General features: G+C 43.8%; 1 protein-coding gene across 7 annotated transcripts in view; it reads right to left on the reverse strand.

Annotated features, from left to right (window-relative positions):
- The window catches only part of UBE2E1 (ubiquitin conjugating enzyme E2 E1), a 75,017-nt gene that overhangs the window by 42,573 nt on the left and 6,951 nt on the right, over positions 1 to 25,493 (reverse strand). The window lies entirely within an intron of this gene.

The raw sequence follows: 25,493 nt of genomic DNA on the forward strand, positions 1-25,493 counted from the left end.
CAGAGCAACTGGGACTCTCTGGTCCAGCAACATCCATGGTCTTGCTGGACAGATACTGCTGGACGAAAGCGTGCCTTACAAGAGAGTTTCAACCTGTAATGTGTTTACCAGAGACGCACTTGGAACCAATATATACCTTGTATGTTTGATAGTGTGGATCACCTTTCTCAACTTATGCAAAGGGCAGTAACGGAGTAGCCACAAATGATCTCACTGGGACAGTAAACAATTTTAACAGTTGCTAGATCATTTGCCCCAGAGAAAGATCAAGAGTGAGGGTTTTTCTTTCCATTTACAAATGAGCAGATACTTGATCCTTACCAGGAGGTATTAAGAGTACCCAGGGAATGATATTATCCCCTACGAGGGAATAAATCCATAAACTAAATCAGCACATTTAAAAAGGGCATAATACAAGGTCTGACTCTCCAGCACAATAACCTTTACTTTCACTGATTTAAAAAACAAACAAAAACAAAAACAAAAACACACACAACAACTCTTATACCCTTATGCATGCCAGAAAGAACCACAACATTTCTATAATTTGGTAAGGGACTCAAATACCGTATTAAAAATGCTGGCAGCTAACAAACAAACAAACAAACTAAATAAATGGAAGAGTGAACTGAATATTCCATACATAAAAATGTACTAATATATTATAGCAAGTACCTCCTTGAAATTGTCTTAACATGTTGAAATGAAGCCTTCTGTTTCTAGGCTACAGTTCATGCACTATTCTCAGCAAGGGCTGAAAGCTTATATATTTTCAATCCTTGGGCACCACTAAAGGATAATCTAATAGCATAACCTAGTCAAATTTCACAACTCCCTTGATGTTTTTCTTTAACACCTGAAAACTGGACTATGTCTCTAAAAATAAAACCAGGCACTAAAACTACATTGTCTGACTCTCAAACATTTCTCTCTGTGTGAGCAATTAATCAAAATATTGGCTTTTTAATCATGCTGTTGGCATCAGGCCAAGTTACTGTCCACTCATATTCAACATACAAATATATACAGACATCCTCTGCAGCTACTGGACATTATAAATACTGCCCGAGTCCCAAAATTAGATTTGAGATACATTTTCGACATAGCACAATCACTTAAAAAAACCCTTTAAAAATAAACATCTGCTTCACTCCTGTCTTACTACCCACATATACCCCACTAATGAGGACAGACTTTGATTTCTTGGATATATTTCAGTTTCAAAATCACCCTAGTTTAAACAACACAAAGCACTTTAAAAACATTAATTTTTATAGTATGCTCAGGGAATCTTCTAGTTTTTTGAACCTTATGACTTAGTTATCTGAATGGTTGGACACTTCAAAAGTCATGTACCACTTCATTAGCAAAGTTGCCTATCCAAACCTAATCTGGAAACAAAAATTAGTAAAGTAAGTTATAAATTTTGTTCATCTGTTTACTTTTGTGGATGGGTGGGAGACCATCTTTCCTACAGACTTCCCTCCATAGGAGGAGATTGAAGATGGTGACCTGTGTAGGCCAGTGGAAAAGACTCAGTGAAAATGTGAATGCTGCTTTGTCGACAAAACCCTCTCACAGGGGGTAGAAGTATTTTGCCAACAAAAGTGGCAACAAACACTGTTCAAACATGATGACTACCAGTGACAGTGCAGGGTTCTTGAGACAGTTTAGTTGCTAAAAGCAGTGTAGTGCAGACATACCCACGGAGCAGAGGGTCATGGGATTCCAGGCGGGGTGGGGAGACATTGGAGGCTAAGGTTTTTTCACTTGCTGTGGGAAAACTTTGCCATTCATGGGATGTTTTTTTTTTTTGAGCACCCGTGAATGCAAAAATTTTGTTGATCAAGTGCAAGTGTAAACATAGCCCCTAAGTACAAAGTCTCAAATCTTTTTGCTCTCCCATCAACCTCTCAGCCACCTTCCAAGGTATCCTACCAGCACTCAGCTCGGGTGGCTTAATTGGATATTTCCTTGCTATTTAATGACTGCAGTAATGGGAAATGCACATTAGCAGCCTCTACGTTATATTTAAAAAGATTTTGGTGTGGGCATATGCACAGTAGTGTATAGTTATAGTTTGGAACCTATTAAGAAAAGCCATGTAAAAATGCCTATATATCACAACCCACACCAACTAGGAGCTAGAATATTTTTAATCTTTGTAGAAAAATGTCTAAAAGCAAGATATTATACTCAAGATTTTTGTAATGTGTGAGGTATAACAGAGCAGTCATGGAGTCATTAGAAATTATATATACACGCTGAATACTAAGTATGTTAAATTGTAATGTCTTAGTATATATAATAGCTGTGCATTTTAACTAACTTTTTCTTAACAAATAGGTTCACTTCTTCTAGTTAGCAAGGCAGAGGGTAAAGTAGGAGCGCAAAGGTGGCAGAAAAAGATTAGCTATTGGACACCCTTATTATTTTCATGGTTACTACCCAAAATAAAAATAATGTATCTTAACACCATCAGCCTGTGGTTCTATCAGAAAGCAACAGCTGTGACAACCCTGATGTGCATAAAACTGGAAAATAACCAAATCACATATTCAACGTACAATAGTTACGGAATAAAGGCAATCCACTTAGTTACTTTAATCAGATAAAAACTGCAAATGTCACAAGAGAAAGCCAGGTTTTAGAATCTGACAGACACCTATCAGCTCAAAGACTAAACTCATTTTATTATTACAGCAAATTTATATTGGGCTGTAAATCTAAGAGAGAAAAAGGCAAACCCCTTCCCTGAAGGCTATACACCAAAGGTATGCAATAAAATGACAATGGTTTGCCAGGGTTAGCCCCAGCAGACAGCCGCTGCTGTATATACCTGTGCCTCTAGAAATATGGGCCATTGCAGCTCCTGTTGGTCAGATTGCTGTTCCTGGCCAATGGGAGCTGTGCAAAGCAACATCTGGGTCCATGCTACTTTCCACAGCTCCTATTGGCTGGGAACAGGTATGCACACCCAATGGGAGTGGCACTCGCCCATACCTGCAGAGGTGCATGTCAATACAGTGGCAGAGGCCTGCCAGGGCTAACTGTTGAGAACTGGATCTGGGTAATTGCCCATCCCTGCTTTACAGTGTAAATAAGGCAAGGCTCATATGCAAAAAAACCCAGATTAACTCCTCAGGAAAGTAAAGCTAAGAGAGTGACTGATGAGAAGTGAGCAGAAATTGCTTTAAAAGGTGGAGTTTAAGAAGGGGGTGCTTGGCACAGGAGGACAAGGAGATCATTACACACATGCACAATGCTAGGTTACAGGGCAGCACAAACCTAAGTAACAAAAAGCAGACACAAGGGGGAAATATGATGAAAGGCCCCAGGAGGATGAAGAGCAGGGAACAAGTCATGAGAGACATTGCTCCTGTGATGGGAAAGCTCTATTAACCTTTTCCAGGGCATCCACACACACATCTTCAGCTGCCTGTCTTTGGTACTGGCCTAAACTAGCTGGTGTCTACTAAGTTCTGAGCCACCCCTCTTTTTCCATTCCAGACTTCTTCGCTTGCTTCTTTCTGCCCCAGTATCTTCCTGTGCATATCCCTCTTTCTGACTTGGTTTGCTTCACAGTCTCCCTTGCTGGGTGTTTTTGGCCTCTCCAACTCACATTCTTACCCCATACAGGATAATGTCTTGTTCCTTCTGCTTCGTTCTATGGCCAACAAAGTAAAACTAACATAAATTGACAGGGATGAAAGAAAAGAAGTCTACTTTTCATTCCCCACCACCCCATCCTTACTGCCACCATTCATTTCAGGAACCAAGATACAATTAACTTAGCCTACCTTACGGACCTCATCTCTCTTACTCCCTAGCATCTACCCATATTGCGGCATACAATCTTACCTTTAATGCTGCAAGAGCTCTCCCTGCCCCCCCTAGGCTCCCACCATCCCAAATGGCTTTACTGTGTCTCTCCACCCCAGTAACTGACTTTCATTTCAGATCCCAGCAGAAAACCTCTCTCATCCTTCTGGCTTATAACTCCCTCATTCTCTGATCATTAGCTCTTGGTTTCATTTTCTCCCAAGTCTGCATGGACACAATTGGTATGAAAGGTGCTATACAAAATAAAATTTAGAAGGTTGTATTAGAGGTCTAAACTCTGGTATGCACCTGAGCAGAGTTCAGTGTGCTTAAAGGGAGGGTGTGAGCCCTGGAGTTAGTGAATATCTCAATCAATCACAGGGCACAAGCTATCTTGCTATCAACAGCCCCCCCATGGGATGTTCCAGTAGCTATTAGAGGAATTCTGTATTACTTGAGGATCCTCTTACCCAAGTATCAAATGACTGGCTCCTCAGGGCTTGTCCACAGTACTGCTTAAATCGATGTAAGTTACTTTGTTCAAGGGTGTGAGAAAACCGTCCCCAAGCAACCTAAAGAAAGGTTACTCACCGTAGTAACGGTGGTTCTTCGAGATGTGTCCCCGTGGGTGCTCCACATTAGGTGTCGGGCTCGCCCGGCGCCGCAGATCGGATCTTCCAAGCAGTTTCTGCCGGACCGCGCATGCGCCGGTGCGCGCCGCTCCCCCGCGCGCTCCCGGCCATGTGCGCGATCCGGTCCCCGCCAGTTCCTTGACCAACCGCCTCGGATGCTCCTGCAAAACACTAAACAGAGATCCGGAGCGGGGAGGATGGGCGGGTAGTGGAGCACCCACGGGGACACATCTCGAAGAACCACCGTTACTACGGTGAGTAACCTTTCTTTCTTCTTCGAGTGTCCCCGTGGGTGCTCCACATTAGGTGACTACCCAGCAGTAACCCAAGATAGGAGGTGGGTAATCGGATTATGTGCAGCTTGTCCCCGAGAGGACCGCTGCCAAGAGACGGGTATCCTCTTGGAATACCCTGTGAAGGGCGTAATGTTTGGCGAAGGTGTCACAGGATGACCAGGTCGCCACTCTGCAAATGTCTTTTAGCGCAACGCCCTTGAAAAAAGACTGTTGATGCTGCCACCGCCCTAGTGGAATGAGCCCTGGGCGTGGCCAGTAAAGGAGTCTTTTTGAGTTTGTAGCACATTTTTATGCAAGATACGATGTGCTTAGAGATTCTCTGCGAAGAGAGACATTCTCCTTTTGATTTGGGAGCGATAGAGACTAGGAGCCTATCCGTTCTCCAGAAGGACTTGGTCCTGTCTATATAGAAAGCTAGCGCCTGCTCACGTCCAGGAGGTGTAGGCGCACCTCTTTGTTAGAGTTATGAGGCTTTGGATAAACAAGGGTAAACAATAGGTTCGTTAGTATGAAACTCAGAAAGAAACTTTAGGAACAAAGGCTGGATGCAGCCGTATGGTTACCGCCTCCTTGGAAAAACAGCGCAGGGCGGCGTTGCCATAACTGCCTCAAGCTCGCTCACCCTGCGAGCTGACGTGATTGCGAGAAGAAAGGTCGTCTTCATCATAAGGAGGCGGAGGGAAACCGTGGCCAAAGGCTCAAACGGTGGTCCCCTTTTCGCATTAAGCACCAGGTCCGAGTTCCACAGAGGTGGAAGCGGTTTCTGAGGGGGGTATAGGCTTACCAGCCCTTTGAAGAACCTGGTAACCATGGGATGGGCGAACACCGTGTGCCCTTCCTCTTCGTGTCTGAACACCAAAATGGCGGCCAGGTGGACCTGAAACGAGGATAGCGAGAGTCCTCCTCTCTTGAGGTCCAGTAAATACTCTAATATCACAGCCATAGGCACCGAAAGGGGGCTAGCTGTTTGGTAGAACACCATGCCGTAAAGCGAGTCTATTTCTGCTTGAAGGTCTTCCTGGTGGAAGTCCTCCTGCTACTTTCTAGGACTTGCTGCACTTCCTCCGTACATGTGCTCTCTAGGGAGCTGAGCCATGGATTAACCACGTTTGTAGTCGCAGGCTTTGGGGGTGCGGATGCACTATGGACCCCTGGGCTTGCGTGAGCAGATCCCGCGCCACCGGAGGGGACCTCGGTGGCCGGTCCGACACGCGCAGGAATAGGGGGAACCATTGCTGTCGATCCCACGTTGGGACTATCGGGATCATTCAGGTTCCTTCCCTCCTGGCTTTCTGCAACACTTTGTGGATGAGCACTGTGGGAGGGAAAGCGTAAAGCAGGGGGCCCCTCCATGAGATCGCGAAGGCATCCCTCAGGGACCCCCGTCCCAGTCCTGCCCTGGAGCAGAATTGTGGGCACTTCTTGTTGTGCTGAGTAGCAAACAGGGTCTATCTGGGGAAAAACCCCATGCGTGGAAAATCGGTTGCAGCAGATCGGGACGGATCTGCCACTCGTGCGTGAGTGCGAAACGCCTGCTCAGCTGGTCTGCCTTCACATTGCGAGCGCCTGGTAAGTACGAGGCTTTCAAGGTTACATTGTTGGCGATGCAGCAGTTCCACAACCGGACTGCTTCTACACATAAGGCACGGGACCGAGCTCCTCCTTGCCGATTTATATAAAACATGGTGGAGGTATCGTCTGTACTGATCCCGACTACCTTGCCTTTCAGTTGGTGTCGAAAGTGTCTGCAGGCGTTGAACACTGCTTTGAGCTCCAGTATATTTGTGTGCAGTGACTGCTCCATAGAGGACCACAGCCCTTGCGTCACCTCTTCGCCCATGTGTGCTCCCCACCCTATGAGGGGGGCATCTGTAGTAAGAAAAACCAATACGTGTGGTTGGTGGAAGGGTACCCTTGTTAGCAGGTTCTCTGGGTTTACCCACCATTGCAGGGATTTGCGCACCTCCGTTGTGGGCGACGCCATCCTGTGAACAGTGTGTGCTGCCGGTTTGTATACGCTCGCCAGCCAATGCTGCATGCTGCGCATGTGTAACCTGGCGTTCTGTTGTACGAAACGTTGCTGCTGCCATGTGGCCCAGCGGCTGTAAGCACGTCAGAACCGGCACCATAGGGCTGAAGGTGAAGCCTTGCGCGAGGGAGCCGATGGCCCGAAAGCGAGTCTCTGGTAGATACGCCCTCGCTGTAATAGAATTTATGCGTGCCCCTACGAACTCTATGTCCTGTGTGGGGTCTGTCTTTGATTTTGTCAGATTGATAAGCAGGCCGAGCGAAGAGAACGTGCCTGCTGTGACACATATTATGCGTAGTACCTCCTCCTTTGAGGCCCCTTTGAGTAGGCAGTCATTCAGATACTGGAATATAAATACCCCCTGTCTGTGCAGGTAGGCTGACACCACTGCCAAGGTCTTGGTGAAGACTCTGGGGGCTGAGGAGAGCCCAAACGGTAGGACCTTGTAAGTCGAGGGCTGCGAACCAATCTCCATCGTCTAGTGCCGTAAGGATGGAGGCGTTTGTGATCATCCGAAAACGCTGCTTGCGCAGGTACCGGTGAGGCCTCGAAAATCTAAGATGGACCTCCCCGTGAGGAAGTACCTCGAGTAGAACCCTCTCCCTTGCAGTTGCTCCGGCACTCTTTCCACTGCCCCTACGAGCATGAGATGGTCTACCTCCTGCTTGAGCCTCGCTACATGGGAGGTCTCCTGGAGGTGGGGCCCCGGGTGGAGGTCATGGCGGTGGGAGCAACTGGGAGGGGATGGCGTACCCCGTGGCTATGATCTCCAGCACCCATGTGTCTGTGGTGATCCTTTGCCACTGGTTATAAAATGGTCGGATGATGGCCTTGAGCACTGGTTTCGTGCCCTCTGGAAGCGAGTCCATGAGGGAGGTCAACCTAATGTGGTTGTTGAAATTATGGTTCGCTAGATGCGCTGCGTAATTTGCCATTGGCAACAGTAGCGTGGAGGAGGAGTAGACCTTTCTGCCCAACAGCTCTAGCTTTTTGGCATGTTTGTTTATTCCCCCACGTTGCGACGACTCCGCCACCAAAGAATTTGGTTGTGGGTGGCTGAACAGGAACTCCATGCCCTTCGTGGGCACGAAGTTTTTGTTTTTTTTTTTTTTTTTTTTCGCTCTTTTGTGGACAGGCGGAATAGTCGCAGGAGTCTGCCATATCATAGTGGCAGGCTCCAAGATTGCGTCATCAGCGGTATTGCTATTTTGGAGGAGGCCGGAGGTCTCAGATTTTTGAGGAGCTTATGGTGTTGCTCTTGCACCTTTGCTGTCTGGAAGCCTTGCGTGAAGGCCACCCTCGTAAAACAGCTCTTGGAACTGTTTGAGATCGTCCGGAGGATGGACGCCCCCCGGGGCCGTAGCCTCATCCGGGGAGGAAAGCGAGGAACCGCTGGGGTACGTCTTTCTGGACCCTTCCGGTTCCTGCTGATGATGGTACACCCTCTCACTAGAGGTGTGCGAGGAAAAATCTCGGGGTTCCATAACCAGTCCCCCCTGAGATGCTTAAGTCTCTGTCCCCGGTCACAATTGCCCTTGGGGGTACGAGATCGTTCGTAGGGATCTTTCCCTAGTAGATTGCCGATGGTGTCTATGCCCTGCGTGGTAGGGGCGACCACGGCAGTATAAGCACTGGTCTTGGGAAGGTGACCTAGACCACTCCCTTGGTGCATACCCTTTGCGTCTGGGGGAGGGAGACCGTCGAGACCCTGGAGAGAGCGACTTTGCCTAATAGTCCAGCGGTTCAAATCCCAGGAAGGGTGGAGGTGGTCCCAGCCAGGGTGAGGCTGGTTGCAGAAATGGAGAAGGGGGCTCTGGGTAGGCCAAGGAGGGGGGGGACCCCTGCCTTCTAGTTGGAGTCTGCAACATAGCGGAGGGCTGTGAGAAAGCAACTACACAGCCCTGTGCGGAGAGGGGCTGCAATGCCTCCTCTTGTGTGCAGTCTTCCCCCTCCCTTGAGGAGGTAACTCCGCCCCTGACATACAGGGGATCCCGGCCACGTCCGCACCGAGCTCGGCACACTCGAAGTCGGTGCCGCATGTGCGGTGTCCTTCGGTGCCGGCAGGCTGCGTGCCTGCGCGCTCTGCACCGCCAGTTTTCCAGGGGTCGGTGGTACCGGCGCTTGTTTAGCCGCCGCCCTGCCTGCGGTGCGGGGCGGCTGGCTGATTATCGAAGGGTGAGCCGCTTGCACGTGGCTCTCCGTGCCGCCGCCGATCAGCTGTTGCTGCGGCTGGGGGCTGCTCGCTCCTCCCGTCCCGCTCGTTGTTGCTGCCGGCAGGGATCGGGCTGGGGGGCATACAGGGCATTCCGGCGTCCGCACCGAGCTCGGCACGCTCAAGGGCGGTGCCGCACGTGCGGTGTCCTCCAGTGCCGGCAGGCTACGTGCCTGCGCGCTCTGCACCGCCGGTTCCCCAGGGGTCGGTGCCGCTGCCTGCGGTGCCGCTGGTACCAGCGCTTGTTTAGCCGCCGCCCTGCCTGCGGTGCGGGGCGGCTGGCTGATTATCGGAGGCTGAGCTGCTTCCACGTGGCTCTCCGTGCCGCCGCTGATCAGCTGTTGCTGCGGCTGGGGGCTGCTCGCTCCTCCCGTCCCGCTCGCTGTTGCTGCCGGCAGGGATCGGGCTGGGGAGCATACAGGGGATTCCGGCCCCGTCTGCACCGAGCTCGGCACGCTCGAGGGCGATGCCGCATGTGCGGTGTCCTCCGGTGCCGGCAGGCTGCGTGCCTGCGCGCTCTGCACCGCCGGTTCCCCGGGGGTCGGTGCCGCTGCCTGCGGTGCCGCCAGTACCGGCGTTTGCTTAGCCGCCGCCCTGCCTGCGGTGCGGGGCGGCTGGCTGAGTATTGGAGGCTGAGCCGCTTCCACGTGGCTCTCCGTGCCGCCGCCGATCAGCTGTTGCTGCGGCTGGGGGCTGCTTGCTCCTCCCGTCCCGCTCGCTGTTGCTGCCGGCAGGGATCGGGCTGGAGATACTTTCCTCCGTTTCTGCGCTGATGGGCTGAGGGAGGCAGCTTTCCTTTTAAGGGCCCCGGAGGGTCCCTCCTGCTGCGGCCGCTCCGGCACTTCTGGCTGGAGGGCCTTGTCAAGAAGCAGCATTTTTTTTTTTTTTTTTTTTTTTTAAAGCCTGAAGAGGACATTGTTGGTGAGTCTTTGTGTTTTTAAGTGGGTACTTAGCACCTTCTTTGTGCCGTTTTCCCCGTCCGATGGTCTGCCTTAGCCGGAGGGCTAATAGCCCTAGCTCCTGGCCTCCGGCGCTTGTTACTGGGACTGGCTGAGCTGTCCCTCTCCTAGCTTGTTCGTTGTTGTTTTTTTTTTTTTTTTTTTTTTTTTTTACAAAATAACAACCGGCTAGCTTATAGTAGCCTAAGTGCCTGAAAAACTTTAAGAAAAAACAGATAAAGCCATTGAATACACTACTTGGCCTTAGCCTAGTTGGATTCCGTCTGCAGCCGACGGCGGTTAAGAGGAACTGGCGGGGACCGGATCGCGCACATGGCCGGGAGCGCGCGGGGGAGCGGCGCGCACCGGCGCATGCGCGGTCCGGCAGAAACTGCTTGGAAGATCCGATCTGCGGCGCCGGGCGAGCCCGACACCTAATGTGGAGCACCCACGGGGACACTCGAAGAAGAACTTTAGTGACCTATTTATACTGTGCTATCCTGGCAGTAGAGCGTTTTCCCTGGTTTAACTTTGGCTATCAAGACAATCCCTTTGCATTTAATTATGACTAATGCCAGGAGAACAAGTAGAAAACATTTTTATGCACCCGAGAGCTGGGGCCAGGGTCATGACATTTCCAGTTTTTGTTTATTCTTGGACATTTCATTATTAACCTAGCCCATGTTTGTTTGTTTACTGGTTCAAATAATTCTCTAGGTCTTAGTTTTACTATTCCAAATTAAGTGGAATTAATATCACTGCTGCTGTCAACAAAACAATATAAAAGAACCGTATGTTCTCAAAATTAAAATTATCCTACAAAAACACGAGCTAATTCTTATTGCTTAAGTTATTACTATAAAATGGGTGCATAACTGGTTGGGTAACAGTTCCCAGAGAGTAGAGAGCAATGTTTCACAGTCATGCTGGAAAGGCACAGCGAATGGAGTTCAGCAGAGTTCAGTCTGAGGAACATTTTCACCAATGATTTAAATAATGGTATACAGAGTACACTTAAGAAGTGTGTGGCTGTTACCAAACTGGGAGGGGTTGCAAGTGCATTGGAGAATAGGCTTATAATTCAAAATAATCTGTGCAAGCTGGATAAATGGTCTGAGGTAACTGGGATGAAATTTCAATAAGGAGAAAGTAAATTGCAGCAAGGGAAGTTTAGGTTGGACACTGTGAAAAACTTCCTAACTGTCAGGGTGGTTAATCATTCAATAAATATCCTAGGGATGTTGTGGCACCTCCACCACTGCAGATTTTTAAAGAGCATGTTAGACAAACTTCTGTCAGAAATAGTCTAGATGGTATTTGGTCCTGCCACAAGTGCAGAGGGACTGGACTGGATGACCTCTCAAGATCTCTTCTAGTTCTAGTATTCTGTGATTCCAAAAACACATTTACAAACTGAAGTGAAAAACTACAGTTGTAACTGTTTTGATACTTAACCTAATGTATTTGCCTTAAAACGGTTACCAGGACACACAAGAAATAATTAATGGGCAAGTATAATATTATACTGTTAACCTAACAGCTCAAACGTCTGATGAAATGAGCCTTCATGATATACTAGAATATTGATATAACTGCTTTTAAACTGTATGTTATTACAACTGCATGCATTTTAGTAATCTTTCAAACCCATCTGCAGCAGTTAAGCGCTGCTTTAATTAAAAGATACTGTGATTTCTTTTCACTTTATAGGCCATTTCTCAGAGCAGCCAGATTCTATACTTGTTAGGAATACCAAAGTATGTACTAAAACTTCCTCAGGGTGTCCATCTAAATATTTCTCTCTCATTCACATGCAACTTCCACATCAGCATTTTAGCACTCCCATTGCAATAGTCAATCTGCAGGTAAAACACTTTGCACCATTAACCTGACATTTTCTTTTTGGCAAAAAGAATATTACTTAGCTGAAGCATTCCTTATGTTTCCAAAAAGTCTAATAAATTACACTGTTAGTCTTTAAAGTGCTCCAGGACTGCTTTTTTGTTTTGTGAAGATACAAACTAACACTATCTCTCTGATCCTAAAAGTCTGTCAAAATTCTCTTTGCATCCACAATACAGGGAAGTGTTTTCTTTTTTCTCCCCAACTTCCCCTCACTGAGTTCTCTACCACAAAAACACACTTTCTGCCTTCAAGATTTATGTTTAATCTCCCTTTCAACCAGTGTATGATTCTCTCCAGAAGTCTAGAAACCAATATTTTAAACTTTCTTTCCTTTTTACAAATCAGGGAACTTGCTGACATGGTAAAAAGTTTTGTTCAGATACCTATGGCAGAAGCAGTATTAAATATTAGAGATAATTACCTATGGCAACTGGGCTGCAATCACAGCAGCTTACATCTACTGTAGCTTCTAAAAATGCAAGGAACAATTCAGTATCACTGAGCTTTATAATGAATCCAGCAGCTCCAGACACAGAAAATACATGTCAAATATCAGGATGAATCTTGACAGCAGATGTTAAAGTGTACCATGGTCTGATTCTCCACTGCATTACACCCTGGGTAAACAAGTGGAAACATGACCAAGTCAGAAAGGCAGTGCATGACACTGTGCACCTACATAAATGACTATAAAAGGTTCAAGGCACTGGGGAATCATGACCCATTTTTTGGGGTCCAAAATACTCTTCTTCAAAAAAAATAAAAAATTGGACCAAAGGAGTTTCAAAACTGGAATTTGCAATATTAATTTAATTACAAACCATGTAAGATTTCTTAGATTTTCTCTTAAACAAAAGGATGGCCAAAACTTTGCCTCAGCCCACTCTAGAATTTTAGTTGCAAAATAAAAGGGGGAAAAAACGCAACAACTATCAGGCAAATGTATCTGCTACAGGCCACAATTCTCCCCATCCAAGCACACTTAAGCTGGGTCTACACTACAAAGTTCTGTCTACAGAAATCACCACTGAGAGAGTTTTGCCAACAGAACCTCTGGCTGCAGAACAGGTCCACACCTAACAGGGGCTCCCCCTGTTGATGCCCTCTGCCCATAGAGAGCAGCCAGACTGCCCAGCCTTCTGTCAACAGAACATCCAACCAGAAGCTCTGCGAACTGGGCTGCTAGATGAACTGGAAGCCCACTCTGTCGACAGAGGGCCCCCCTGCAGCGCCTACACTATTTTTCTGTCTACAGAATCCGTCTACTGAGGCGCTATGCCTCAAACTTTCAAGGCAGAACTCTGCTGGGAAAAAAAAGGTTGTGTTCTGTCGACAGATTCTAGACAGAACACATTTGTAGTGTGGACATTCCCTAGTTTTGTGACAGATGGCCTCTCCTGTAGGCAAAACTTTGTAGTGTAGAGACAGCTTTACACAAAGAATATAACTGTGTTTATCTGTCATTGTGTGCATGGTACTCAAGCATACATATTTGTGGGATGTTTAGCTGCTAATATCAGTTAATATTTCATGCACAATGTAAACTACCCACATTGTAAAACCCTTGCAATCTGAGCTAATGTCAGCCACACCCGTTACAAACTACTGATACTTGTGAACATCAGCAAGATACTGAATTCCAAAATATACTATATTTGACAGAGACTGCTTTTACATAGGACTTCACAATGTAGTAAAAAATGTTCTGTAGCCCACTCTGAAAAGTAATACAGTCAGGAATGAAAAGTAACCTATTAAATCTTTGTTGAGAAATAAGCGCAAGCTCTTATTTAGTTCAAATTATAAAGCATACAGACCAGTGTGATGATACCCCTTAACTTTATTTCATATTAATCTATAACATATAAGGAAGTTGGTTTCCCCACATCCTCTTTCTTCAGTAAGCTCAATGCTTTCAAGAGGTGCAGTGTTGGCATGAAAGGAGAATGAAAATCACAAAAGAGGTACACTAAAGGAGAGGTAACACAAGCTCCCAATACACAACCTCACCAATGGGACTTGAACTTGAGGGGGCCACTTTGACTGGTAAAGATTAGTTCCATCTCCATTCTCACAGTAACCCCATGTCACAAGGATGACAACACTGCAGGAAGTTTTGTGATGTAGACATTTGGCTAAACTGTACTGACACCAATTATTTTCACATAAGCCATACATCAGCTGATGGAAATGATTTTCAGAGCACTGCCAAGCTGGCCTGGGTACAAATCCTTAGAGGCAAGTGATTTCCTATAAGATTATCCAATCCTGAATCACCCAGTGCCCCATGAAGAGGGAAGTGATGGCAAATTACAGTCTGCTCCTGTATGCAGAGTTCACAAGATCAAGAATTTAGACTGTAAAAACTTTAGGGGCAATTACAAGGTTTTCTTTTACTTCCACAAGGCACCATGCATATTTGGATGACAGGTATCTTCTCCCCCTCTAAAAAGACACTCCCTCCATTTATACATTAAAAAAAATAAAACATGCCTGAGTACTATACTGAAACCCAACACACTAGAACACACATGCCATTACACAGAATTAAAGGTCACAGATTCCTTCACCCTAGACAAAATATTAGCATTCCCACCGGGTAAAACATGTAAGTAGCCCAGTCAACATAATTGTCTGGCATTTGCCAAGGACAGCAAAGAAGGAAGTCAAATAATAAAGTTAAGTGATGTATGTGAATGTGTGGAGGGGAAGGGTGTTCGATCCCCTCTGTTCTTAAGCCTTGATACCCTTTCACAGTGGCTCTCAAGATTCAGCACTCTAGTTATTTAGCATGCTAGAACACAGAGTATAGTTCATTTTGGAATTGCTGAGCCAGGATATTCCAAACAAATTCTACCACAGGATCAGCCTAGCAACTGCAATAGATTATCAAGAATTCTTCCATTAAAATGCTTCCAATTTTTAAGGGAGCTGATTAAAACAGTTCACTGTCCTCATAAATGTGGATTCCCGTAATACTAACTAATCAATCAACAGTAACGTAGCTGATCCTCTGCCTCTTTTGTCTGAATACACCTAGCAGATGACTTAGCTTGCGGGAATACAGTAAACTCTTTCATCTCTGGCAGCCCCAGGACTGGGAGGATATTCAAATATTGCTGGATATTCAAATATTCTGGAGAATAGAGAGGTATACCTAGCAATGTACAACACTAAAGAAAACCAAGATTAGATATAAACAAACATAACCGTATGCAGAGTAATTTATTTACCAACAGTAGTACTATACACTATTTACTTTTACTGTATTTGTTGTATTTATTTGTGTTTATTTTCACTATGTTGTACTTGTGGAAAACATAACTAAAATTTACTTATGGCAAAATGCCTGTTATTTCATAATTCCAGATGATAGAATGCCAGATATGAAAGAGTTTACTATTTCTGCAGAACCTTGCAATTTACCAAGTATATAAATTGCATTCTTTTCATAGTTTGCAAGACAGATCACAAACAGATGTCAAGGATCACTAAAATTAATAAATACACTGTTTCTAAATAGGAAGGGATTATTTTTCTATGGATTATATGCCCAACAGTGGGGAGTGAGGAGGGGCAGGGGATGACAACCCACTGGTAATTTATATCACAAAAGATAATCTTCCAAGATCACACAGCTCTGCAACACTTGAAAATTTAACACAGAATATATTTATATTTTAGAGCAGGGATTCCCAACGTATGGGTCAGGCACAGACATGGGTCACCATTAGATTTTCTAAGGGTCACCGGCTGGAAGGCTCTAAGCGTATGTGACTCTTTAAGTAGCCACTTGCAGCTCCCGCTGCTTACTCCTCTGGCTCCCACTCCCTGCCCCACCGTGCAGAGATGGAACTCAATTTAATTGGTTTAATGGCCAGAAGGAGGAATCTGTCCATTAAAGCAATTAAATTGGGTCCCATTTCAGTGTGACAGGGCAGGGAACTCCCTGTGCTGCTGGTGGGGGAAGGGAGTAGGAAGGCTGGCGTGAGCTGCGCTGAGGCAGAAGTGGTGGCCCAGTGAAGGAGCAGCAAGGGGCAGCAGCAAGGGTATGTGAGGTAGATTTGGGGGGGCGGGGAGGTGTTTAGGGCTGCAAGGTTTTTAAGTGGGCAGGGAGGAATCAAGATAATAAAAATATTTTTCCCAGGGGAGAACCTCCCCCCAGCCAGTTTTGAATTGCCTTAGGTCACAAAGTCTTACTGAATTATTAAAATGAGTTGCCATCTCAAAAAGGTTGGGAACTGCTCTTTTAGAGGAATGAAGAACATGTACTGAAAACCACTTTTGCAACCTGGATATTTTAAATTAATATAACCTGTGTCCGATTCACAACCTTCCCCACCCCACCTCCTCCAAAGTTACAAATGCATAACACAACTTGCAGTTTTTACAAAGGAATGAAATCCTGGTATCTGTGCACTTCCAAGTATACAAAAATTTCAGCGTATATTATTTATAAAAAATGTAATGCTCTAAGTTTCGGTTCAGATAATTGAAAAAAAATAAAATAATAAAAAATGTACATGAGATGGTATCTGCATTCAGGAATCACTTTCAAGTGTACACATACAGAAAATGCAAACCCTATATTGTGGTTTAACAACTACAGTATGTTCTTGCATAATGCACTACCCTTAAAAGCAAGATATCTAAAGCATTTACCCAAGTTACAGATGTTTAGAAAGTACATTCACACAGTATCTTCAGCAACACAAAAACAACTTTTAGTGAAAACAGGAGCTCTCTTTTGAGCAAACTTCATTAATTAATTAAAATCAAGAGTTCAAACTGGCTTTGAGCCACATATTTTCTGCAGATTTCACACTAAACCAGAGGTCATAAATTCCTTACTCCGGGGTTTTGAAAATGGTGACGATTCTTCATTGCTTTCCTACCAACTACAATTGTAGGGTCCTCCCATTCATCTATAACCTAAGACATTATTATTTAAATACCAATAGTGTATTTGCACTCGACATTGAGAAAGATCAGAGTCTGAGGACCTTAAAAGACATTTAAGAACTGTGAAAAAATCATCCTATTTAAGGCTTGGTCCACATTTAAAAGTTAGGATGACATAACTAGGGTGTCCACTTTAAGCCAAAATAACCCCCACTGTAAACATGGTCATGGTGGATCAAATAGATGATTTTAAAAAAATTAAGAATAGATTTTGATTTTATTTAAAAAATACTAAATTTCTCATTAAAAATAAGTTACAATTACTTTTCATCACAAACATGCTACACACACACTTACAGTCTCATAAAAATGAATTAATGGCTCTAGTCCAGGGGTCAGCAACCCCTGGCAAGGTGCCAAGGGTAGCACTTGAGTCAATTTTCATCATCACACAAGGCGAGAGCTCAGCCCTACCCCTCCTCCTCCATGCAATGGGGAGATGGCTCAAAGCCATGCTGCCTGTGGATTAACAGAAGAACAGCTAATGCTGCCAACCACCACCTAAACAGTAAAGTTCTGCATCTTAATTTATTAATGAAGCTGTGAAGAAGGACTTCTAGTGACTTTACGAAGTATCACCAGCATTCAGACCATACGTAGAGGTCAAAAGGTCCAAGCACTCCACCTCAGAAAGGTTGCTGACCCCTGCTCTAGTCTGTCCAGCCTAACTATTAGCATCAGCTCTTGAACATTTTAGGCTTTCAATTTCTGTTTCTCAGCAGACTAAAAGTAGGACATGTAAAGACATAAGCTGGACAGGATTGTTTTTGTTCTGTGCTTATGTGGTGGATGACCCGGGACATGCATGACACAGGAGATAGTTAAGAAATTGTCTTGAAAACAGAGAAATAATATTGTAAGTAAGGACAGAGGCAGCATAGAAAAGAACAGTGGAGTAGACAAGAAAGAAAAAAGAAAGACATTCAGCACACACAGAGCTTTCTACAATCCCCCACACTTTTGCCACAGGAAAACCATCATGGTTTCTGGGCATAAGGGAGACTCTTAACTGGGAACATTTTGAAGAAATTTGTTCCCTGGGTAAAAAGGGAAAATGTGTCAAGTGTAAGCAGCGCAAGATGATGATGCAGGGACTAGCTGCAAGGATGAAACATCAGAAGGAAAACTGCTTATTAGGAGAAAATAATATGAATAAAATTGTGGATATGGCTGGTTAGTTGTGGATCAACTGGTTAGTAACCTAAAGAACTCGCTTTGCAATGCATTATTCTTCAACACTCTCTCAATTCCTTTTAGCATAAGTGTGATTTGACAAGTAAATTCCCAATCTGTTTGCCATGTTGTATGTTAACAGAAATAAAGGTTTAGCTTAGCTAATCCTTATGGCTTGTTTCATTAGCTAACTAGGTCTAGAATATATCACTCAAGTACACAGTACAGAAGGCTGCAGTAAGAGACATCTAAAGTTGCCCGTTGTTGCTGAGCGCCATTTACTTATCTTATATAATACATACCCCTTATTTTGGAACATCATGGTCACAGACCTTAATGGTGATGCCATAAGTCTTCCCTATTTTACTTCAGCTTAACTCAGCTTTTCCATGAGACCCCCCTTCTACTCATTTCTCAAAAAGCAGACGTGCCAATGAGTTCAATGGGGCTTACTCCAAAATTAAGTGCACTCTAAGCGCAGTTAGACAGTCTCAGCTTTTTCCACAACTTGATTTAAAAAAATCAATGATTTTTTTTCTTTTTTTGCACTCACCTAGCCTACTCTTACTCAGGGATGTAGACTTACAGAGGTGGAAAATCCATCATATGAAGTGTCCATACTACAGCAGACAAGCTGCAGCACTATACTGCCTGCGTGGATGGGACCTACCCATATAAAAAACAAAGTTTGGTTTTTGTTTGTTTGGATATAGAAAAGATTTTTATTTAATCAAAGTCATAAGCATTTTTGTATTTGGCACAGACTGGAAAGATAGCATAAATGATCAGGTTTAAATATACGTGCAGTGTAGTTGTAGCTTTATTGGTCCCAGGAGATTAGAGAGGCAAGGTGAATGAGCTAATGTTTGAACAGGGTAATTTCACATCCCACTACACTAATGCAAAGACCTTCCTCCAACACTGCAGAAGTATACAACTCCACCTTGAAGTACCTGTCCCTTGGCTGAAAAGCTAACCTGGGCTATGTCTACACTATCCAAAAGCTTCAAAATGAAATGGCCATTTCGAAGTCTACTAATGAAGCGCTGAAATACATATTCAGCACCTCATTAGCATGCGGGCAGCCGTGGCGCTTCAAAATTGACGCAGCTTGCCGCCGCGTGGCTCATCCAGACGGGGCTCCTTTTCAAAAGGACCCTGGCTACTTCGAAGTCCCCTTATTCCTATCTGCTCATAGATTTGCATGGCCATTTCGAAGTTTTTGGATAGTGTAGACACAGCCCTGATGTCACCGTTCAGGGCAACTGCACCTTTATTTCCCCACTGTGGTCTACCAAAAGGTTCCTACTTTACATTTTTGGCTCCCAGCTATTACAGCTCTTGACCCATGTGTGTCTCTCTCTTTCCTCAGTGCGGTTTTAACACTGCACAGCATTCTGCCTGACATTCAGATATCCCCTGTAAGCCAGACTGCCTACGTAACTCAATGCCTGTGCTCTTCTTTTTCCAAAGGCTATGGCCATATATTGCCACAGTTATTGTAAGTTATAACACAGCTCCTTTTAAGCAAGCACTGTTTTTCTGAATGTAAAATATTACAGAGAAGGCATGTAAACAACAATAAGACTCACTACATGTGCTCCATTTTCCAGATACCATCCCCAATGACAGCCTACGGCTATAGAAGCTTTTAGTCCTTCAGAACTCATAAGTAGGGTTTCCCTGTGGTTACAAGTTCACTCACCATAAACCCAGAACCAGAACAATGGTTGGACACATCAGCTGTTTCTTTACATAGCTTGCACCTTAGATTTTGGTCTTCGGTTACAGGCAATTAGCAGATAATTACCCTTTCCTTAGGACACAGCATCAAAAGCCTGGGCTTTTGTATAACTGGGAATTGGAAAATTTATATTAACTTCTCCCTAGGTATTCCCCAGGAAATCCACTTAACACTATTGTCCCAAAAATTCGTATTTGTCTGGCATATTTTCAGTATGGTCTTTTGAACTCCTAGGTCTTACCTCTGTCACATCTCTCCCAGATCGCAATAATAAATAAAAGTAATACAATAAGGTCTTTCAAGAATATTTCAGGGAACTATCAAATTGGTCACACATCTCCCCCTGTCCCCAAACAGGGTACAACTCAGGTGGTCAACCAATCTCCTACAAGAATGCACAAATTTATTCTCTGGATGGCAGTTAAGCCATTACCATCCTGATTTCAGACATTATCTATGCAGAAGGGCTATCAATAAGTTAAAAAATGAATCACAATTAATTGTACTATTAACAGAATACCATTTACATCGTACCTTACCATTTTTGTATATTTCTATATTTTCCATATATATTTATTTTAAGAAAATATAAAGTGTACAATGCTCACTAAATTTATTTTGATGACAAATATTTGCAATGTAAAAAAAGAAACCATTTTTCAATTTATTCTGTAAAAGTACTGTGGTACAATCGCTTACCATGAAAGCACAGCAAATGCAGTTTTTGTTGTTGTTATGTAACTGAACTCAGAACCAAAATAACGTAAAAATTTAGAGTCTACAAGTCCGCTCAGTTCTACGTCTTGTTCAGCCAATTAGTCAGACAAAGAAATTTGTTTATATTTGCAGGAGATAACACTACCAGTTTCTTATCTGCAAGGTCATCTGAAAGTCAGAAAAAGTGCTCAAATAGCATTTTTGTAGCCAGGGTCGTAAGGCATTTGCATGCCAGATGTGCTAAAGATTCATATGTCCCTTCAGGCTTTGACCACCATGCCAGAGGACGTTTCCAAACTGACAATGATCGTTAAAGAAGGCACTGAAGGGATACCTTCAGTTCAGCTGTCATTCTCCTCCAGCTGCAGACTCTCTAGCTTTCCTTCTCCTCAGGTATATGTTTGCATACACTGGGAAGGTAACTTGATCCTTCCTGGACTGGGGATTAGGAGCTGGAGTAGGGAGGTATGAGTAGGAGGGATACACCTCAAACAGCTATTCTATTTGCATTTTGGCTAACCCTTGCAGGTCTGTAGCTAACTCAGGATGAATCAGACTCCCTTTCTGCTTTTAAAGCCATAACATTTTTCAAAAGAAAATAATATGAGATATTGAAAACCCAACTACAACCAGCCCCCTGACTCTTCCTGGTCTGTTCAGAAACCTGTGCTGTGGATAGAGAGAAGGCTTTTAGACCAGAAACTTTATCCACATTTCATACCTTGGAAACATTTGGTGGGGGGTCAGAACATGGAGGCTTAACTGAAGTTTTAGTGATTGTGATATCTCCCCATCCAATGAATGTCTCCCCATTAACTGCTACCTACCAGTCTCGAGAGTGGGGAAAAATGGAAGGGCCTGATGGATCTGTACCCAGAAGGGTAGAACATAACATGTGGGCTGTGATTTGGGGTTGGAAAGGTGCTAGCTTGCTGTGGAAGCAGTATATATCATGGAGCTTGCAACTGTAAAATCGCTGGACAAGAGGGAGTGAGATGCAGGTCTCTGCCCATCTGACGAAGCAGGTCTTTGCCCACGAAAGCTTATGCTCCAAAATATCTGTTAAACTATCAGGTGCCACAAGACTTCTTGTTGTTGCCCAAGGAAGATTACATACAATCCTGGCCACAATAATAAACATATGCACTTAATACAGCAAAGTCGAGGATACTGCAGTCACATCAGGGACTTCGGAAATGCAACTTCAATTCTCTTCTTTGGAACACTCTTCCTGTGTAACCTTGGGCATGACATGTAAATTCCAGCTTTTAAAAGCTATCGAGGCACGACTCTGTTCACCATTGTCACACCTAATTGACTTAGGAGGCTATTTTTCACCGAACTTCAATGGGACTTGGAAGTCTGCATAACATTTTCAAACGTGGCATTCAGGAGTTTAAGCCAGTAGAATGCTGAACAGAATGGGAACTAAATAATTTAAAAGAACCTGGGCTTCAGTTGTTCAGGTCTGGATCCATAAAGCTATTTAGGCTCCTAAGAACCACTAAAATCAACCTGGGCCTCAGTTCCCCTGCTGAAAATGGGGGGAAAATACCTCCCAGGGAAACCTATATTAAAGATTGTGAAGTACTCAGCTACTGTTGCAGCAGAGGACATATAAGTGTCTGAGACCAACAGTGTAAATGGCAACAAGAAGTCCTGTGGCACCTTATAGACTAACAGATGTTCTGGAGCACAAGCTTTCATGGGCAAAGACCCGCTTCATCAGATGCATCTAAAATATCTGTTCATCTATAAGATGCCACAGGACTTCTTGTTGGTCTCAGAGATACAGACTAACACGGCTACCTCACTGATAAGTGTAAATGGCACTTAGTTTTAATTATGGCCCTCTTACAACCTCAAAAATCTGATCACTTGGATCCATCCAAAGCTTTAGATATTGATTAATGTGATTAAATCCAGTTAAGCCTCGTTTATTACGAATGGTGGAAACAACTGAAGACAAACTCTGAACCAAATTTCCACAACACATTTGAATGTGTAAATGTACACAAAGACAGTACAAGCAAGACACAAATGAGGGAACAAAAAACAAAAACAAAAACAAAAGAGTGGCCCAGAGCTTCCACTCAGTCTTCTTTGGTCACTCTTGAGAAATTATGACTCACTTTCTTACACAAGCAAATGTTTAAACAGAGCACTAAAATGTCATTATGACTGGGATCCAAATGTGCAATATTCAAAGGCCATGAAGTTAATTTCAATTTCACATTAACCAGCCTGTAGCTCTCATGTCACCAAACATCTACAATTAAAGCACAGATTTTACACTCGTCACATTTTACACAGGTGTCAGAAGACAAAACATCCCATAAATGAACAAAAGAAAATTAAAGCTTTTAAGCATCCTGTTGCAATCATTTCACATAAAATGTTAGCGTACAAAGAATGAGATACAGAGCTCACTTAAAATTAGCCAAAGTCTGTAGCTACACTCTGCCACATAAGACAATACTAATATCTCAAGCACCACCTGAGAATATCTGTGAATTCTGTTCAGTGTGCTATTGCTAGAACATCATCAGCATGTACAAGTTTTTTTGTCTGAACATATATATGCAACCCTGCAAAACTGAAAATCTTGATTTGTTCTTCAGATATTTTGCTTTAAATTGTAAACTGAGTTAATGAACACCCATGTGAATGGCATCATGGATGGGCATGTTTACAAAATAAATAACAATTGAGTCCCCATCCACAAGGGGTTCTTTCAGCACATTGATTAGTAACAGCGAGTAAGCCGTGCTAGCCTATATACTATCAAAACAAAAAAGCAGTCAAGTAGCACTTTAAAGACTAACAAAATAATTTATTAGGTGAGCTTTCGTGGGACAGACCCACTTCTTCAGACCATAGCCATATTGAGTCTGTTCTGGTATGGCTATGGTCTGAAGAAGCGAGTCTGTCCCACGAAAGCTCACCTAATGAATTATTTTGTTAGTCTTTAAAGTGCTACTTGACTGCTTTTTTGTTTTCAGCATGTTGTTTTTCTTCTGGAAGTGCTCAGTACAGTCAATGCGTCTGGACTTCAATGTGAGTTGAAGGTGCTGGGCACCTTGCAGTAAGGCTCCATATTAAGACAAGGACAATGAGAAGGAGCTGACAGACCCAGAGAGATGTTTGGGGGTAGTTCGGAAGATGACAACAATGATAGGACTGAGCGGCTGATTGAGGAAGAAGTGAATCTTCAGAGGTGTGCAGTATTTTTTTCTCTTTAAATGAGACTATGGGTAAAATTTTCAAAAGTGCTTAAGGATCATATGTCCTATTTTTTTTAAAGTGACAGACACATAGAAGCCTAAGCTCCACTTGAAAGTCAACAAATTTTGGTGCTTTTCAAAATATAACCCAATAAGACTCCTCCAATACATGGAGTCTGAGAAGAGATTTAAAGGAGGAAAGAATGTAGGAAAAAAAGAACCCCAGTTCCAGTGGCAGGGCAATATATGGAAGATAGTGCCAAAGCATGGGAGAGAGGACACAGAGAGGATGCGTTATCTGACAGAGGCCACACAGGGTAAACAAAGACCTTTTTAAAGTTACTAAGGCAAGAGAATTAAAACTACATTCTCAAACCATTCTCTCACAGCCTAATATCCAGTGTACATGAAAGAATAATGGAAAGTCATGATATCAATGCAGGCTTCCCCAGAGCAGAGTACTGCAGCCTTAACCATTACACAGCAACCAGAAAGTTTCAGTGTCATAAGCTTCTCCCCACCTCTATTGACTGTCTCCCCCCTTCCACAGGAAGTAAACCCTCCACATAATTTTGATAGCTGGAACTCCTCGCACCAGTTCTGGAAAGCAGCATCTGTCCACGCTTAGCAAATTTGCTGTATACAGCCTCAAGCCCAAAGCATGTCAGGAAGTGTAAGGCATTTAGCAGTTTGAACCAAACTAACCACAAAGTATAAAAACAGAGACACTGTACTTACTCTCACTATAAAATCCAGATATTAAATTCTAAAGCATGAATGGCAATGCGAAAGCACCTGGTTTCATAAGAAAACCATTGTTCATGTTTTACCACTTAACACATTTTAGGTTGGCTTAACTCATTCCAATTTTACAACATGATTTATTAGATAAAACTGTCAATCTCCACTCAGACTCATTTGAAGGTCACAAGGAACGCAGGATGCTGGCAACTATAATATGATTAAATATTAATGTATTGCTTGCATTATCAACTACTTTTCCCCATTAAAACCATTCATTAAGACTCACACGTTACAAATGCAAATTTGTTTGCACTGTGTCTTGACGGTATTACCCCCAATGGACTGCACTATTTAAGTAAAAAACACCTCCACAGCCATATAATATTTTGGCAAAGTAATCTGGTAGTTAACCCACACCCACCAATTACTCCAACTTTTTCATATAGGAACAGTTTCAGAGTTTGGTATTATTTCCAATGCAGTTTGCCTGAAGGCTGTGACCTGGCTTAGGTACATAGAAAAATTTTAGGCACCCATTAGAACAGCTTCCAGGCACATTAGTACCATTAAAACAATACAGCAGTGGCTGAAGAGGGCTCAGAACCCGTGCCTAGTTATCTTCCAAGCACCACAACCTTGAGCAGTATATTAAAAACCTTTTTCACCCGTCAACCCATTATACTATTGCACTGCTTAGATGAGTTTTAAAAAGTCATCTTATCTAACACTGTTAATAGATGTATTAATAAAATCTTTAAAGATTTACTATATCCCAATCACCTGTTTTACTTTTTTCCTCTGTGTAAACCCCCCTCCCCAGTATTTTTGCTGATCCTTCAGCAACAGGAGTGGGACTAATTTTTTTCAATCAATATGGAGGCCTCCTTTCAGCCTATACCCCTATGTACTCAAATGCTCCTCCCCATCCTCACTAGCAGTGATTAGCATGTTTGGCAGTGGTTTTGAACAAGCTGTATGTGGCCTCTCCATTTAACTCCTGTGCTATTGTCTCTCTGTGCACCAGCTAAGAGCAGCATAAAGTGGGGGGAGGGGCAAAGGTTCATTCTAAATAGCTGAGAGACTGATTTTAAAATG

The sequence above is a fragment of the Carettochelys insculpta genome, chromosome 2 (assembly GCF_033958435.1).
Source record: "Carettochelys insculpta isolate YL-2023 chromosome 2, ASM3395843v1, whole genome shotgun sequence".
NCBI classification, from domain to species: domain Eukaryota; kingdom Metazoa; phylum Chordata; order Testudines; family Carettochelyidae; genus Carettochelys; species Carettochelys insculpta.